The 11,546-nt window shown below is 56.4% G+C and overlaps 1 protein-coding gene across 1 annotated transcript in view; it reads right to left on the reverse strand.

Annotated features, from left to right (window-relative positions):
• The window catches only part of FOXP4 (forkhead box P4), a 50,336-nt gene extending 39,396 nt beyond the window's left edge, over window positions 1–10,940 (reverse strand). The window contains exon 1 of the mRNA XM_057699851.1: window positions 10,629–10,940. The gene's annotated coding sequence lies outside the window, so the exon portion shown is untranslated. The remainder of the gene's footprint in view (window positions 1–10,628) is intronic.
• Window positions 10,941–11,546: the final 606 nt, after the last annotated feature.

Consider the following 11,546-nt stretch of genomic DNA (forward strand, 5'->3'; position numbering starts at 1 on the left):
ACCAGAGCAGGGTGATGTGAGTCACATAACTACCTGGCTCTCTGATCAGCCCAGCAGTGTCTCTCGTCAAGCAGATGGGGCTATCAGAGTTCCAGAGAAAGCTCAGTCCTTCTCCAGGCCCATGCCCCCCGTACCCTGGGACTCTCCCTTGTGTGGGTCACAGGCTGGCACCCTCAGTTCCCCCCCAACACTCCCACTTCAGCCTGGAGTCTCCCTAAATGACACACTAGGAGCTATCTGGTCCAACTGCAGGGACCATTCAAGGTCTCTTCTTAGCACAAAACTTCCAAGCCCAAGGAGCTAGTGCATGTGGCAGGGTGAAGACACACCTCTGAAAGGCTGCAGCAACCTCTGATTTGGAAGGTGAGCCACCATCCTGGGCTGTCTGTCCCAGATTCGCCCCCAAGTTTCAAATAACTTTATTTTCTAATCATAAAAGTAAGACATCTTGGTCGAAAAATGTAAAGAAAAAATAAATGAATAGTACCTGTAAGTCTACCAGCCAGAGAGCTAGGCTTTTGGGATCTACCCCTTCCAGTCTCATCCACTTTTACTCTTCTCGGGCATATAAACATTTAAATGTAAGCTTGGGTTCAAAATCTGTACATGGTTTGAATTTTTCTGTTTTCCCACTCACCACTTACTATCATAACCATCTGCACATGACATGAAATATTTTAATCAGCAGTTTTTAGTGGTCACAGAGTTGTCTGAATGGACTGTGTTGTCCAGAATTTATTTAGCAAATCCCCTAGAGCTGGACATCCAGACTCTTGCCTATGTTTTCACTATGACACGATAATAAACATCCTTATGTGAACAGAATAGTCTCAATTTCTGACTATTTGCTTAGGATACATGTTTAGGTGGAACTGCATATTTTTAAGGCTCTTGATACATTTATTCCCTAATTGATGTCCATAAAATTCGTACCAATTTTGCCTTACCTTCAGCAATGCACCTCTGTCCCAGAGAACTCACGACCTCCTCACTTTTTTAGCAATCTTCCTCCGTTCTCCTCAGCTCCTTTACCAGAAGATTCTCAGATTCCGCATAAGGCATTTAGAACCCAACACTACTGGCCCTGTCAAATCTGGGGGCATAGCTGGGTGATCTGCCTGCAACGGGTGCTGGGCACAGCAGGTACTGGCATTTGGGCACACAGAGGGGAATAAAATACAGCAGTTGCTTTTGCAGGGGGTGGGTGGTGGTGGTGTTTATAGTTTGGTGGAGAGACACACAGGCAAACACAAGCATTAAAAAATACCCACACCTGGGCCCACCCCAGATCAATTTAATTGGATTCTCTGGGGAGCTGGATGCAGATGTGGATAATTTTAAGTTTTTCCAAGTCTTCTAAACTTCAAGTATAGCCAGGGTTAAGAACACCTGCCCTCCACAACACAGGACTTTAGACTTTACAAACATTATGTTAAGTAGATATTTGTGGTGGTGGTGGGCTGGCTATGGGTACCTAGAGGGAGTGGGAGTGCTCTGGGAAGTCCTCCTGTAGGAGGTGACTTCTGAGCTGAGTCTTGAGGAAATTAAGCCTGGGCACACAATTTTTGAATATATTTTAATAACAACCATACTACTCACAGAGTCCTTGAAAGTTCTTTTCCATACCCTTTCACATACAACCTGGCACTCACTCTGACAGATGAAGGAACCACTCTTTGAAGATGCTTAGTGATGTGTCAAGGTCACTTGGCTGCTAGGTTGAGCCAAACTGAAACCCTACAGCCTTCTGACTCCCAAACCAGTGCTCTTTTCCAGAATTCCACTTTAGAGGTGGTAAGGCCCGGAGGACAGTGGTCCCTCTGGAACTTCCCTTGAATCTGAACCTTTCCTCACCACCATCACCAAGCCCCAACGCACTTTCCACTGGCTCTGGCCCCAAAATGCTCCCACCAGGCCCTAGCAAGGTGGCCTCCCTCAACACTCCTTCCAAGTACCATGACCAAAAGGAAGAATTAACAAAAAAAAAAAAAAAAGAAAGAAAGAAAGAAAAAAGAAAGAGAACCAAAGATCCCACTCCATCTCATTAAGAAAGTAAACATAAGAGCCATCTAAGTGTCTAATTAAGCTTCTAATTAGTCCCTGCTTGTTACTAATGCAAATTAGATTACTCCGCTTAACTACAGCATGTCCACAACACCCTTGTTAATTGCGGCCTTTTGAAATTAAATTACTCCCTAATTAGCATATCAAAGCCATTGATTCGGAGCTGGGAAAGATGAGGGCAAGAGGAGCCCAATGCCAAGTTTGGTTAATCAGAAATGGCTAATTAAATCGTGCCGTCTTTCGTGGGGGGCCTGCTGGTTAAGGGATGGGGTACTCACCCAGGGCCTGAGTGGCCACCTGGAGGCTCCCGTGGGCACAGGAGGGGCTCCAGCCGACCCGGGACAGACCAGTGGTCTGGCCTTCTCTGGGGCCCTGGCTCCTCTGCCCAGCCTGCCTCTGACACGTGCTGGCCCCTCTGTCTGTCTCCCCTGATGATTCACTGGGATTTTGGTACCAACTCAGGGGCATCCAAAAACACATCCACATTTGAATGTGCACGATTCAGCATCCTTCCACATCTCTCTCCCTGTTCCAAGATGAATTCCAGAAAAGTGACTGCTGCCCAGTGCTTCTCTACTCCCCACCTGTGGTTCCATTCTTGGAAGAAAGTCTTCCCTCCCCCAACAAAGAGTATGTATGTTGTGGGCGGGGGGGGGGGGGGGGGGCGGGCAGGTAAGAGGGTGATGACGTTCACAGAAGGGCTAACCTGGGCAGGGATGAGCTGAAACAGACCCCTCAAGACATAAGACCCTATAATTCCCTCCATGGTAGAAAGAAGGCAGAAAAAAAAATATCCACCACCATCAGTTCTTAAGCAGCTGTGTGAGAATTAGATTTGGGTCAGGGTGTCCTTAAAGGTCTTCTCTGAGCTCTTGTACAGACCCTGCAAAGCCACTCAGATACCTGCCCCTCCCAGCTCTTCCCAGAATACTGAGGATAGGCAAAATCTCCATGCTAACCGAATGCCCTCAGGGGCTAGGCCAGTCCCCAAGGGGGCCAAGTGGGAAGTTGAGGGTACTCAATCCCAGTCTATCTTTACCCCACAGATATGCAGGCTCTGTGTCTGATAGGGTTTGGGTTTTTCAAAAGAATCCAAGTGGGGACATTTATGTGAAATTTAACACTGATAAACTTTGTGTGAGCCAACAAAACACATAAGGGGTATAGTTTAGTCCATTTGTGACCTCAGCCCTCATGGCCAGCATTCTAGAGAGGAAAGGTTCCAGTCAGCTGTGTGACCCTGGACAAATTACATGACCTCTCTGGGCCTGGGGACTTCACCTGTCAAGAACAAGGAGGTATGTGAAACGGCAAAGCATAGTTCCTCAGTCAGGGTCTGGTGACCACCTAGTTCTACTCTGTACCTGCCATAATCCCTTCCCAGACTTGAGATGTCTTCTAGAACCTTCCTCCTCCATCTTCCATGCAGAAGGCAGAGTCTGGGCTTCCAGGTGTCTTTGGAAATGCTGAGGGCTTGTTCCTACAAATGCCTGATGTGGCGGTTGGGCAGCTAGAGGTACATACTTGTGCCCTCTGCCATACCTTTAACGGATTAGCCCTGGTGGGGGGGCAACAGATCTTAAATGCCTCTTCCAAAAAAGACAGAACTTTCACAAGCACAAAATCTAGATGACTGACTGGTCCCTAGCCTGGTCCTTCAGCGTCCCCCTCCCCCAGTCCTCCTCTCCAAGTTTCTCATCAGCAGCCCCGGAGGCACAGAGTCAGGGTCATAGCCAAATTCCCAAAGGGTTTGGTTTTGCTGATTTACAGAGGAATCAAACATGGCCCAGGGGAGGGGAAGCTCCCCCCCCCCCCCCCCCCCAGCTCATAAGGGCTTATCTGGGGTAGCGTCCAGTCCATGGGTATCCATCCAAGCCAAACTGGGCTAAAGGGCCAAAGCAGTGGTTTTATTTTAGAAAATAAGTGAAATTTAAAGCAAAGCAGAAAAAGAGAAATGGGGAAGGGGTAAAGCTGTCCTGCTGTGAGGGGGAGGGCGGAACGGCAGTGCGCAGGGCCAAGCTGTAGCTCGCCTCGCTGAGCTCTCTCTCCCAACGAGATTCAATTAATTGATAACAAGAGGCATCAAATTAATTTCTGGAGGATGTGAGATTCTGATGAAGGGAAATCTCGTCGATGGGGATCTGGCGGGAGGGGGCGGCCAGCGCCCCCTCTAATCAGGCTCGGCTGCCTAATTGGGGAGGAGGAGACTTGCCTGGGCCGCAGGGTCGCCTACCCCGCGCTCCACAGCGCCCCTTGTGGGCAGGACCCGCGCAGGCACTGAGCCCCGGGTGCGGTGTAACAAAGAGGGCCGGTCTCCTCTTACCTAATGCTCAACGCCTCCCCGTCAAGATGCGAAAGGGGGCGGGGCAGGGGGAGGGGAGTGTGGGTGCTCCCTCACCAATTGTACAGTTAGCAAAATCGGGGCCCAGAGAGAAGACCTTCTTGCCTAAGGTCACTGAGGGGATGAGGAAGCTGGTAGCTGTACGCTTACTGGTGCCCCTCACGGGTGAGTACCTGAGCGACCCAGACCGATGAAGTCATCCCCAAGCTCAAGGTCAGCACACAGCGTGCGAGACCCTCCCTGTAGCTAAAACACAGAGGCCACCTGCCCCCTGTTCCAGAATTCCCTGGACCCCCAAGCCCCCAGCATCTTGGCGCTCCTGGCAGCGAGACCCGGCGCGCGCGTCCCGCAGCTCAGGTCTCAGAGATCAAGGAGCTTCCCGCACTCCGTAAAGATGCGCTCCCGGAGGCTCGGGGAAACACTGGCCGCGCCAGCAACCCAGAGCGAGTGGCGCAGTAGGACCGAGAGCCCTTGCCCTCCTGGGAACTCCGGAGGCTTCCTAAAGGAAGGATTCTTCCAAGTGGACCAGCTGTGCACCCTCAACATCCGACCTTCGCCAAGTGCCTCCGGCTTCGGCTCCAGCTCGGACCCAGAGACGCGGAAGCCTCGAGAAGCACTGCACCCAGGCACAGACTGCGGCCGCCACTCCCTCGGTCTCCTCCAAATCCTGAGCTCCCATCTCTGCCCCAAATTCTCCCCAGCTGCGCACGCCCTTTCCTTTCAGAGTGTGATAAGCATCTGCCCAAAGAAACCACTGAAGGAGATAAAGGAGGGAATATATGCTATCCTCTTTTGGACCAACTTCTTTCCGCCCAGGGCTCCTAGAAGCACGGGCTCCACAGCTGGGGAACCGAATCCGAGGGAGCCAGCCTGCCAGCCCACCCAGTTGAAGAACAGAAACCCCTTCACCAGCCCATGGGCCAGTTTCCCTTCACACAGCTCAGCCCTCCTGAAGGCGCTGGAGGCCAGCACTAGCATCCTGTCCTGGCTGGGGAATGTGAGGACCGGAGCCTGCCTTCAGTCACCAGCACCTGGAAAAGATCCTCACTGGGGCACTTGCTCCATTTCTGATTTTCCAAGTTGCAAGCCAGCCACCTCTTATTAAGCCTCTTCACCTAGACTCCTGCGGGCCACTGTACACGGCTCCACAATGTGTGTGGAGTGGAGAGGAGTCCCTCTGGATCCACCTGCATTCCTGGGTCCACCCTGCCCTCCAGTCGCCATCATTTGTTCCTCCTTTGCTGCCAGCTGGAATTTTAGGTAACTTCCACCCACTGACCCTGCCTACCTTGAACAAATGCAGAGGGTCACTAGTTTACATACCCCACTTTGTTACTGTCTGAGGAAAACCCATCATCTCCCCTCCCCTCCCTCCCATTTGCACTGTCGTCCAGGTCAGGTGTCATCAGAAACTCCAAATGGGAGAAAGCAAACATGCACCACCAACGACCCCACGCACCCTCAGGTCCCAACTTGGGAGGCTCCAGCTGGGCAGAGGATGGGGCCTGGGGAGGTGGGTAAAGCGGCTGAGATTTGGGGAACAGGCTGTGTGGCTATGATCAGGGCTGGGGAGAAGAAAGGCACAGGGTTGCACTGGAGCGAGGGACAGCCAGGTAAAGATCCGGGGAGGAGTCATCCTGGGACAAGGATCAAGGGAAGGAAGGGCATCAGCTTGGCCCAGGCCTGAATGGCTCACTCCTCTGAGGCATCAGAAGCTTTGGCTTTAGGGCCCAATGCCCTGTGGCCTTGTCCAAATGGGCACCTTTCGTGCTCTTGACTTCTAGCTCAGACAGGCATGCCCCGCGTCCAGGGCTCCTGCTGTGATCCCAGCAGGGCAGAACTGGCCGTGGGGGAAGGTGTGCATTTCCATGGGGAATCCAGGAAGGCAATGCTGAAAGAGGCAGCAACTTCACACTCAAGCGAAGTTTCTTTTTGCTTCTTCAAGATGATCCATCCAGGGTAGTTCCCAGATTGATCTAAGAGTGCCTGCCAAACTTGTCCTCCATAAGGCTGTGTAAGCCAGGGTTCCAAACCATGGAAGCCTCCCTTTTTGGAGAAAGGTGGTACCAGCCGTTTTTCCTCCTCTGTGTTCTAGGGAATGATCCCTCCCATTTTTGTCTCCATGAGCTCCTTAGGATGCTGGGGGGAGGTGGATCTTCCAGGGTCATGTGCAGGTGGGAAATGCTAAGTTCTGAGCCCAGACCCTCCCTTAAAGGGAAGACAAGAAGGGAAAACCCAGCTTTCCGGTTGGAAGGCTGAGGGGGACCCAGGCCTGAGCCTGTGACAGAGGGACGGGGAGTGGCAGGCCCTCCCATCCCCTCCTTTCTCCCTTCTCCACAGCAGAGGCTCAAGCCCTACAGGTTACACTGGGAATTCTAGGAGCCCCACGTTTTAGTTCCAGCCCTACCACTAACTAACTGTGTGACCTCAGACAAGTTGCTTCTTCTCTCTGGGCTGCATTTTCCTAACCCCTAAAATGGAGATTAATTTCCAGTATTCAGTCTGCCATGTGGCCTGGCAGTGCTGGGAATCTAATAATAAAAGCTACCCCTTGGTTAGCACTACCGTGTCCCAGGCATCGTGCTAGGTACTTTACATCTGCTTTCCCAGCCCACTCCCAAACAGGCTCGAAATGGCTATCACTGACCTACTTTACATATAAGAAAACTGAGGCTTGAAGAGCTTAACTAAGTTCTCCAGAGTCCCATCACCACTGGCAAGTTCCAAAGCCTTTTCCCCCGTGACCCATGTTCTGCCCTGCGGAGGCCTGAGTTCCTTGCCCTGGGTTCCAGAGTTCTGGAACCCAGTCACAGGAAGTCATTTCAGCCATTGGAGCTTTAGAATCCTGTTAAAACCAGTGCCTGCCCTGCCTTGCTCTGGGAAGCTGGGAGATTTTGAAGGGAAACTGTGCGGAGCTCCTTGGATGGGAGAAATCATTACTCTGCACAGTTTGGGTTATTAGAAATGTAAAGACACTGTGCCTGCTTGGGATGGGTATGGGGGAGTATGCATTTAAGACAGGAAAGACACCAAGGCAGTGGAGCCGCAAAGGATTAGGATGTAGGGAAGGAGGGTGCAGCTAAGCCAGGTGTGACAGATCAGGGAAGCCTTCTTGGGGAGATGTCCCTTCCCCCCCTTGCACCTCAGACCTCTCCTCTGAAACAGACACCCTGCTCCCACCCTCCTCTTTCTAATATGATATCTGCCTCTCTACCCTGACAATGTGCAGACCCCAGCCTTCACTGCTTGGGCACTCCAGTGCCCAGCCTGGGACCTGCCCAGACAGAGAAGGAGCTCAGCAAACGTCTGGGGAATTAATGGATTAAAAGACCTCCCCCATTCTCCCTGCTTTCCTGCCCCTAAGGAAGAGGTGTGTTTGGAGTAGGGGCCCGGCAGGATATGCAAATTCCTGGCAAGAAGGGACCTACCAGCCAGAAAGGAAGTTTCAGGCCAAAGGCAGAGGAAAGGAGGTGGGGTAGGGGTGTCTAGGTGTGAGAAGGGTACCTACACAGAAAGGGACAGGGACAGGTCCTTTTACAAGTCGGGCCCAAGCTGCCCTTCCCCCCTCCCCCTGCATTCCCCAGCACTGGTGTCAGGCCTTTCTCTCCCCAGGGCTCAGGGGTTCACCACTCATTAACTCCTGCAAAACCTGCCCAGGACTGGGAGAAGGATGGAAAACCCCACTCAGGGGCCCAGCACTTAGTGCCGGGAAAGAAGGTTCCCATGGTCTCCCCCAGTTTAGTGCCAAGGCTGGGACGGGTGTAAGGTAGTGAGTGAGTGTGTGTGTGTGTGTGTGTGTTTGGGGGGGGGGGGGATCCAGGAGACATTCAGATCTTACAGGGGTCCTAAGTTGGGGGGAGAACACTCTCAGAACCACTTCCTCTCCCTGCCATCTTGCCCCACTGATGACAATGGGAGTGACACCAGATGGGGAACCCCACGAGACACAGCCCTGCTTTTGAGAGATTCAGATCTAATGGTTAGATCCAGAGGGAGTAAGCTGTCCAGGTGCTCAAAGCACAGTCCCAGGGCCCTTCCTCCTGCCTGCCAGGTGACAAAGAGCCCCAGAATCCAGGCAAGACAGAGTTTCTCAAGTTAAAACAATAACAAAAACAAAACAAGCCTGCCGGTATCCCCTCCCCTGCAGCGGTTTTCTGCCAGGTTGTGCAAGGGTTGTCTGGGACAGGGGCTGTCTGAGGTGGGTGGCTCTCCTCAGAGCAATTGGGGCCAGGGCAGCTGGTGCCCGGCCAGCCTGCTGGGCCTTCAGCCCCCGCACCCGCCCAGCTAGCTCACCAGGAGGGTCATCAGCTTGAAACGCCCAGCGTCAGCAGCGTTCAGTCCCAGTTCTCAGCAAAAACTAAGCTTCTGGGTTCAAGCTTCTGGGTTCAAATTTTTGGTGTCGAGGTCTCCATTACCCCACTGTGTTCTGCAATGGGACTGGTCAGACCCTGCTGCGCCTACAGGCCGTATAGACGATCTCACAGCTCCTTCCTTCTGGGTGGGAGAAAGGGGCACCCAGCTGAGCCTCCAGCTGCAACCCTAAATGCCTCTCAAATTGTGCTCCCATAGCCCTCAATCCCAGACCCAACACAGTTCGCTCTGGGACAATCCTTGGGCGGCTTTAACACAGGATGAAGATGCTGAAGTTCAAGTGAAAACCCGCATTGGCCAAAATGCTCCTGGACTTTCTCGGCAACCACTGGGATGTCAGCTTCAGACTTGGGTTTTCTCCTCCCAGCACCCCACCTCCAACCCCTGCTCCAGGCTCCAAGGCCAACCAGCAGGGAGACCCAGCACTGGGTGGGAGACACGCGGTGATCTCCAGACACCTTAAGCCCCAGGCACGGAGTGAGCGAAGAAATCAGTCAGGCACGGGTTGACAAGAGAAGCCTGTGGTGCAAAGGAACGAGGCGGGTGTTCTATGGGCTCAGGGTCTCCGTGTTCCTATATCCTCTTCCCCCAACCTAGAGAGTCCCGGTGGGACGCCGACGTGTTCACGAGGCTGCTCCACTTGGAGAGAAGGAATCCGTAGCCGTTAGGGCCTCTGACTCAGAATCCGCCTTCCGCGAAATCGCACGGTCCTTTGCCGGGGAGGCCGGGACCCCAGGTCGCTCAGGGCACCAAGGCATTCTAGCGCCTCGGGCTCTAGCCGGGCTCAGCTCAAGTTAGTTAGTTTGGCGTTGATGGGGAGCGCAAGGCTGGAACGCTGCCGGGGTGACCGCCGCTCAAAGAGAGGTGTCTACGGGGGACTGTCCAGGGGAGACGCCACAGTCCTGCATCTGAGGGGGGTCCTGCTTGGTTACCCCGGGACACTTCCCCGGCGGCCTCCGAAGCCTGCTGCCGCCCTCCGTCCCCCTCTACATGGTGAGGCGGGGCTCTCCCCAAATGGGGTGAATAAAGACATCGGCCGGATCAACACCCCCCACCCTGCAGCACCGGCGCACAAAATCACAAGGGGCCGTTTCCAGACGCTCTCAAGTCCCCAAAAAGTTTTCCACTCTACCTCCCAGCCGACACAGGGATGGGGGAAAGGGGCTGACTGGCTCCGAAACCTCAGCGGTGCGACCCCAGCAAGCCAAGTCCCCTCCTCACCCAAGGCGACGCCGCGGGTAAGACCGCGGTTCCCCCCCCACCCCGCCCCGCGCCATCTGCCTCCGGCGCGTCTTGGGGAGTCCTGGACAGACTGGGGTTGGCGGCGCCCACTTCACCACTTCCCTGCCCGGCTCAGGAAAGTCCGGGCCGAGAAGTACTCTTTGTCTGACTAGGGGCGGGGGGGGGGGGGGGGGGCGGTGGTCGCGCCCCCAGGCACCCATTCCCCGCGGCCAGGCCGGGAGGGAGCCAGTCCTAGATTCTTGGGGGGAAGGCAGGCCTCAGTAGCCTCTCCGGCTCCCCCAACCCCGGGCGACCTCCGCTGCCCCCCCCCCCGCCGCCGCCGCCGCGCCGCAGCCCCCACCTGTTCCCCGGGCAGCTCCGGGCCGCGGGGGCCTGAGCTGGGGGCGGGGTGTCGCGGCTGCGCGGGGCCAGGGCGCCGCAGCCGGCCCCGGCTGGAACAAAGTGCGCCGGCCTGGGCCCGGCTCCTCCCGGCGCCCGGCGCGTCTCCGGCGGGCAGTTTGCAAACACAAAGTGAGCCAGGGAGCGGGCGAGAGAGTGCGCGAGCGAGGGAGTTGGTCTGGTCGCCGGCCCAGCCCCCACCCGCGTCCCCGGGCTCGGCCGGCCCCCCTACCTGTCCGGCCCGGCCGCTCCGTGCGGGCTCCGGCCCGTCAGCCCGCGCGGGGCATGGGGCTCGCTCTGGTCGCCGCCCGGGCCCGCCGCCGCCCGCTGGGGCTGCCCCTCCGCGCCGCCCGGCGCCGCGCCGCTCCCGGGCGTCCTCCCTCCGCGCCGCGCCGGCCGCCGCGCGCCCTAGCCTCGCCGGGGCATCTCACTTTGGGGGCGGCTCGGCTGGCTCCGGCTGTGCTCCTCCTTCCCGGTCCTCCCGCGACGCCCGTTCGCTCGCTCCGGCGCCGGGGCTCCGGGACCCCGGCGTCCCCGCCCCCGGCCCAGCCCTGGTTCCGGCCCGGGCTCCTCCCCGCCGCGCCGCCGCCGCCGCCGCCGCCTGCGCCGCGCCCTCCTCGCGGGCTGGGGGGGCTCCGTCCCGGCCGCCGGCCGCACAGCCCGGTCCGCAGGGGCGGCCGGCTCCGGACTCCGAGGGGCTGCGACTGAGCCCGGGCAGCGAGTGGCTGCGAGCGGGCGGCGCGCGGGCGGGGCGGGAGGGGGCGGGGGAGGAGGGGAAGGAGGGAGCGCGCGGAGAGCGAGGGAGGAGGGAGCGAGCGAGCGAGCGGCGGAGGGAGGGGAGACCAACTTCTAGCGCTACCATAATTCGCCTAAAGCAGGTGCAGCAACTTTCACCTTGCCCGGCCGCCAAGTCGTGAGCGAGCGGAGACCACGTGGACCAAACTTTAGGGGAAGAAAAAGTGGGGATTTGGGGAGAAGACGTAGGGCTGCGAGCCTGTGAAAACGGGGGAGGTGGAGAGACCCCAGGGATTCACCCTGGCCTCGCGAACCCCACGGCCCGCTTTGTAAATCCTAGCCTTTCTCTGGAGTCTGGAGGTACGGCCAAGCCCTGCTCCCACACGGTTCATTGGTTCCCGGCGGGCTGCGCCCC

This window comes from Hippopotamus amphibius, chromosome 11, assembly GCF_030028045.1.
Source record: "Hippopotamus amphibius kiboko isolate mHipAmp2 chromosome 11, mHipAmp2.hap2, whole genome shotgun sequence".
Lineage (NCBI taxonomy): Eukaryota > Metazoa > Chordata > Mammalia > Artiodactyla > Hippopotamidae > Hippopotamus > Hippopotamus amphibius.